Consider the following 7,002-nt stretch of genomic DNA (forward strand, 5'->3'; position numbering starts at 1 on the left):
ACAAATCTCTCAACTCTCAATATCGCTGTCCGACCGTTGTTGCCTGTCAATCATCCGCCTACGTCCCTCCCACAACTTCCTGTTCCTCAACAACCAAACTTGCTGCTTGGACACTTTCATGACAAAAGCCCGTTTTTACCGTTTCTTCCTGCATCAGACACAAAGCAAACGTGACGGCAATGTTCGCGAAAAAGCGCGGCGGACATTATTTACCCTAGGTCCGGTTTTGGACGTGCCGATGTGTCTGGTCCGTCGCCTCAGGAGATGGGCCGTGTAGCTAGCGGCTAGCAGCTAGCTGCTAGCTACACACGAACATCCACAGATTCCGATTCCACTTTGTTGTCTGCGCGTCTCCGGATCTCCTCAGAACCGAACAGACTCGGTCCGGACTCGTTTAATCTCATTAATCCACAGCAGTCAGTTTAGATGCACAGGACAGAACAGAACGGGACCGAACCGCCGGCAAAATCCCGGTCCAGCTCACGCCCTTGCAGGTATAAATCCGCTTGTTTTTTCAGGTATGTCGTGGGCTTGAGCTCTGCAGTGATTGGCTCTGGTGCGCACGTGGCCACGGTGTGCAGTGATTGGCTCTGGTGCGCACGTGACTGTGGTGGCTCCGGTGGACAATGCTCGCGAATTTGTAAAGCAATTATGAAATAATTCCGCAGAGATATTTGACAAACACACACACACACACAGACAGACTGACAGACAGAGATTCCTTGCTTTCATAGAGAGATATGTATATATACAAAATATAAAATAGTAATTATTGCACAGGGTAATTGCACAAGATGGCGGAGGTAGAAGTGTAAAATAGTGCAAGATAAGGAGGGGCTTATGGTGCTACATTAGGAGTTATTGATGTTGAACAGTCTTACAGCAGTTGGAATGAACGACCTGTGGTAGCGTTCCTTTTTACACCGTGGGTGAAGCTGTCTGTTGCTGAAGGAGCTGCTTAAAGCCCCTACAGTCTCATGTAAGGGGGTGAGAGGGGCTGTCCACAGGACAGTCCAAGATTGAGCCAGCCCTTTTGACCAGCTTATTGAGTCTCTTCCTGTACCTCTCTGAGCTTCCACAGCCCCAGCAGACCACAGCGTAAAAGATCGCTGATGCTACCACAGAGTCATAAAAAGTTTTTAGCAGTGTCCTGCACACACCAAAGGACCTCAGTCTCCTCAGCAGATGGAGACGACTTTGGCCCTTCTTGTACAGGACATCTGTGTTGTGTGTCCAGTCCAGTTTGTTGTTTATGTGAACACCCAGGTATTTGTACTCCTCCACGATCTCAATGTCCAAACCCTGGATGTTCACTGCTGCAGTCTGAGGAGCCTTCCTCCTGAAATCGATCACCACCTCCTTTGTCTTGCTGGCGTTGATGTGCAGGTGGTTCAGTTCACACCAGGCGACAAAGTTGGTGATGACCTTCCTGTACTCCAGATCGTTCCCCTCTGTGTAGAGTGTGAAGAGGAATGGAGAGAGCACCGTACCCTGTGGAGCTCCCGTGCTGCAGACTACCACATCAGACACACAGTCGCAAAGCCTCACATACTGCGGTCTGTTTGTGAGGTAGTCGGTGGTCCATGCAGCCAGGTGGCAGTGGACTCCTGCTCCTTCCAGCTTCCCCCTTAGCAGTGATGGGTGGATTGTGTTGAAAGCACCGGAGAAGTCAAAAAACATGACACTCACAGTGCTCCCGGTGCTCTCCAGGTATGAAAGTGACTGTGCAGCAGGTAGATGACAGCGTCATCCACACCAATGCCAGGTCAATAAGCAAACTGCAGAGGGTCCATCTCGCTGTTCACCAGGTGACGAAGGTGGGTGAGAACGATCCTCTCCATGGTCTTCATCAGGTGAGAGGTCAAAGCCACTGGCCTGAAGTGGTTGGGCTCCCTGGGGTGTGCAGTCTTTGGTACAGGAACCACGCACAATGTTTTCCACAGGAGACTGACTCCAGACTGAGGCTCAGGTTGAAGATGTGCAGGAGTACTCCACAGAGCTGATCAACACAGTCCTTCAGCAGTCTGGAACAATTTAACGATTATGACGTAACGCTAGTTGTTTAGGGCTAGCTTAGCAGCAGCGGGCAGTCATGCAGTTGCAAGGCAACCGGACACAGAACACCGCCAGCGGAAGTAGTTATCGGCTAGATCTGTTGCGCGCTGTAAAGACGTCAGTTAAAAACCCCCTCGTGGGGAAGCACTCGTGACGATTTGTACATTTGTGAATTTTTATTGCACATATTTAAAACAAGAAATATTTGTGTGTGCATCACAAATATGTTTACAAATCTTATTTTTATATGTGAATCTTTTTTTACTTATATATGGATTGAAGCATATTTGTGTGTGCATTGAAAATGCATTTGTGTATCGAGTCATATATATATACAACTCCCCAAATACATTTGCGAGTCCTTTTTCGTGCATTTATTCCTTTATGTGTGCATTTATCCATTATGAGACTGTTCTGGCTCCATACCAAACAACCATGTTAACTTGTGTATGCTCTTTTGATAGATAATCTATTTGTATCTCATTGTTTAACATACATTACATATAAGTTTGAGTATTTTTATGATCTCTATGTGTTTTCACCCAATTGCTTTGCAAAGGACATCTAGTAGAAGCACAGTAGTGAAACGAGATGAGGTTGTGCTTTTATAACCTAATTTACGGCCACATTGCAACAGTTGATTTAACAGCCATTTACAACCAGTAAATGGTACATAAGATAATGGCACTTAGTTCAAATGTTTTTGTGTTTGTGTTTTTCTTTGTTGTTTTTTAAAAATATTAGAACTAAATGGGTAAATGTACCAATTTAGCAAGACAACAATGCAGATATGAAATGTTAAAATCACATTTTTCTTCGTCGGGCGGCTGCAGAAGTTGAATATAGAATAGGCGTTTCTCCAAAAGCAACTTTTAGATGTTTTACTCATTACATTTAAAATATTTATTGTTCTTTGTCATCTAAAACCAGGCAAGCTGCACACTTCAGAGTGAAAAAGTGCTTTATTTAAAATAAATTTGTCCCAGACACCCTTAAATGGTTGTTCTCAGTCCTCGTTTCATACGAAACATTTTGGCGGGAAAATTGGGAGCAGACACATTGAGACAATGTTGATTAAATGTCACTATTTTCAATACTGAAAACATGACCTTTATACTGCGTTGACTTGAGGCATTTTTCAACACATAACAACAACAACTGTGACGGCTGTAGAAATGATGATTTAACCTCAACAACAGAGCAACCTTTCAAAAACATTTCTTACATTCAATGGCTGGAACTTACTGAAGACAAATTAGTCAGCACAGTAACAGAAAATCATTGTCTTTTGGTCATTGCATCATGTCTGCGTGCACTGAGCACCTCTCAGTTTCAACTTCTCATCCTCTGAGCTCGTACTCAACGCTCATTCGTCAAATCTGCTTCTAAAATATCTGATCGATCACTAGAAACAAAAACCTATTCCTCACCATCACGTACTTCAGTCTCATCTTCATTTTACGTTTCTCAAAATCAAGGCCATCGCTAATGTGCCAGTACAGTGACATAAAACACATTTCTTCATCCTCAAACAGGGAAAGACATCACTACTTGGATGCCATGAAAAACTTTTTTTCAGAGTGAAACTCTTTAAAAAAAAAAACATTGATTTCTGTGTTTTAAATGAGACTAAAGCCCCATTTGGACTTGATTCATTTCTCAGGGGAGGTGGTGGGATCAACTGCATTGGTTGCATTGGTCCACAGCACATAATCATAACTGGGGAGGTTCATTTTTCACTTCCCCAGTAATCATTGCATCCATTCAGGGTAACTTCCTTCTATTTAAAAGAGGATTTCTGAGTGTTTTTTTCTCTGGGAAGAGCTACCTGTCTCTCTTCTTTTTATATTTGTTTAATCAGCTCACTGTGAAATTTTGCTTTTGTGTGAATATGGTGGAGGAGGAAAATGTTTTGACTAATTTGATAGATAGAGATATGTTACCACCAACATACAGGCCTATGTGGAAACCACACTGAAAAGTGTTGGTTGATCCTACAGCATGTCAATGTCTATTTTAAACCACAGCCTGTCATTTCATGATGTGTGAAAAACTGAAATTGTAGTGGTGATAATAACATAGTAGTGGTATTGCTGCGTGTAAACAAGTGTGGCTGGTGTCAGGGTGAGGAGGGAATACAAGAAAACATTAGAAGAAACACAGTTTATTCATTTAGTCTATAATGGTGACATAGTTGTAAAGCTGGCCTTCATTTTCTTAGGAGATTTCACACCCAGTGGCAGACAGAATTGCATAATGATATTGAGGTTTACAGGGAAACAATCAATGGTGCCATTATTCCACAGCCATTACATTGTGCAATCAGCACGATAAGAAAAAGCAGAAAAGTTTCTTGTTGCCATTTTAACGCTTAAAGTTTTAAAGTATGTTGTTTTGGGGAAGGACATTTAATCAGAAGAGAAAGATCTTTGTTGACAGATTTTTTTTTCTGCCTCAACAAACTAATTAAACAAACTCTCTTTGTTTTCATGACTGAACAAACAAACTGACCTTAAAGGACAACACAGTTTCAAACTGTTTTACTATGTTTATATTTGGCGGACCCTGCCACCTTTCTAGCGTCAAACAGTGTTCTAGGGACCTTATTTTCCTCTGAGAACAGCTTGTTTATTCAGTTATGAAAGAGATAAATAATTCTGAGTTTGTATTATCACCTCATTAATACGGTAAATATTAAAATTCTGAGTTTGAATTTCTTCTTCAAAACAACAAATGGCCCCTTTAACTCTCCTACTAGCAGAGAATGTAATACAGTGTTACACTTAAAACCAGTGAGGAGTAGAATGAGCTGGAATTTAGTCGTGTCACTCGCAAATTAGGTTTCAACATTTAACACTCCTTCACCAGGAGCCAATCACTCCAGAGGTCACACTAAAAGTCTCATTGTGAAACCGAAACCTGAAGAAGCTTTCAACTTCCCTTTGTTGACCGGAGTTCCCTCCAAACTTCTCATTCTTTAATGTCAACTTACGGAGCTGGACGATTGCTATAAATGAATAATGAATTTCATCACCTGCTGTAATATGAACGCATCTCATCTCAGTGCAGCCGTGTGCATTGTCCAGAGCAGGGCAGAAGCCTAATTACTTAGTTACAGCAGTGGGGAGACTGGGCTAATCTCTTATGGCTTTCTCCAGCAGATGTGTCGAATTAATGGCTTGTCTTTGAAGGAGTTTAGATGCGTACTACTCTGGGAATTGTATTTCAAAGTAAAAGACCCAGCCTAGTTTCTGATGAGTAGACTGTAGGCAGTCTTAATCATGACTTCCTTCCATCCAATCACGCACAGAACTGGTCTTGTATAACTGCTGGAATATGAGCAGATCTAAAGCCAATTGTGAATGTTAATGACCTGGACAGAGTAGACAGGGGCGACAGATAACATCCCTGGTCAGAGTCATTACCTCAGTGGGCGTTACACAGCAGAAAAGCTGCTTGGGAAATTAGAAATATGTGAGAATTATCTCGTAAAATGAAAGAATAGTGAGGGTAAAGCGGTAACTCCTCTGAATGGAAGAACAGAAGGCACGTTAAAATGAGCTCTTCGTATTACAAGTGAGTACTATTGGTTAGGATAGAAAAATCCCACAATCATTAACCACTTGGATGCACAAGCACAAGCCCTGATTTCCTTGAATGAATGAGTTTGGTTTGAGAGGAGCTTTACAGTCGCAGAAATGGAGGAGTGAAGACCGGCCAGAGACTCTTAATAGATCTGTGCCACCAGCTCCCCTACTGCTCTGAGAGAAGCCTGTCACGTAACATGTACATGCATTTAGGCTTATTTACCTCGATCCTTCTGGCTAGCTGACAGTCACGTCTCACTGCTGGAGATGCGACGTCGTTGACTGGCAACCCCTCGATCAAAGAGTCTCGCAGTGTGTCCAGCATCCTTTCAAAAGGGTGACACAGAGAGAGGCCACGCTGCAAAAGATAACAGGGAAAAAACAGAAACACAAACATCTGCATCCATTTATCACGGCCCGCTCTTCTGTGCTCATACAGTAACCTGGACTTAAATTATTCATCATCATTTTGATCTGCCGGTCGATAGCCCCCGTGGCTCCACTGGATACATGCAGTCATTACTCCTCATCCTCAAACTGAAGATGAAGAAAAAATACGCTGCGACTCACATGACCTTTCAGTTTCTAAATTTTGGGAGGAAAATGGGATCAATGACATTAGAGGGTCCAGTCTGGCCTTTATTAATGGAGTTGAAAGTCTAGAAGCCACTATGGAGATTCTGTGGTCTCACATACAACCTCTCTTGTTTATATTGTGATGCTTTTATAGCCATTGAAAATATGGGTATTTATGGGTATTACTCAATAACTTCATATCCTCTTGACACCTCATGAAACATTTAATTTTACTTTACCACAAACCGTTTTCACCCTTGAACTTAAAAATAAAAATGCTTACATCTTAAAGGGTGCATTTATTTTAGTCTGTCACATTCAAAGTTTACCTGTGATATCATCTGACTTGCAAAATCGGAAAAAATGGCGTTGATCATTCTGTGTCAGTGTGATTCGTCGAACATTTAATCAACTGTCCGTCTGTAAATGTAAAACAACATCCTTTCAGCGTTGATAGAGCGCAAATTGGCTTTTATTTGAAACATTAATACACAGTACCAATAGAAATACAAAAAAGCACTTTTAAATCAAAACACAGTTGAACATCCAAAAAAAGACAGAGGAAAAATCAGGAAACAGTCAAGTCCTCTTGAATTGCCTTCTGTTTTGTCGTCATTGTTTTTTTTTTAAACTCTGCACTTGATCGTCCTGCACAGCAAATCTTGACCCATTATTCTGGAATGGATCACACGTAGTCTAGTCTGCACTTTGGTGGTAGAGGGGGTGGTGTCAGGATTTGTCAAGTGACACCACATGTCGAGACATTGAGGTTTTCGCCTCCAAA

General features: G+C 42.0%; 1 protein-coding gene across 1 annotated transcript in view; it reads right to left on the bottom strand.

The window, feature by feature from the left end:
- Nucleotides 1–6,672: 6,672 nt before the first annotated feature.
- The window catches only part of vwc2 (von Willebrand factor C domain containing 2), a 23,541-nt gene continuing 23,211 nt past the window's right edge, over nt 6,673–7,002 (bottom strand). The window contains exon 4 of the mRNA XM_030440909.1: nt 6,673–7,002. This exon is cut by the window's right edge and continues 501 nt beyond it. The gene's annotated coding sequence lies outside the window, so the exon portion shown is untranslated.

This window comes from Sparus aurata, chromosome 15 (assembly GCF_900880675.1).
Source record: "Sparus aurata chromosome 15, fSpaAur1.1, whole genome shotgun sequence".
NCBI classification, from domain to species: Eukaryota; Metazoa; Chordata; class Actinopteri; order Spariformes; family Sparidae; genus Sparus; species Sparus aurata.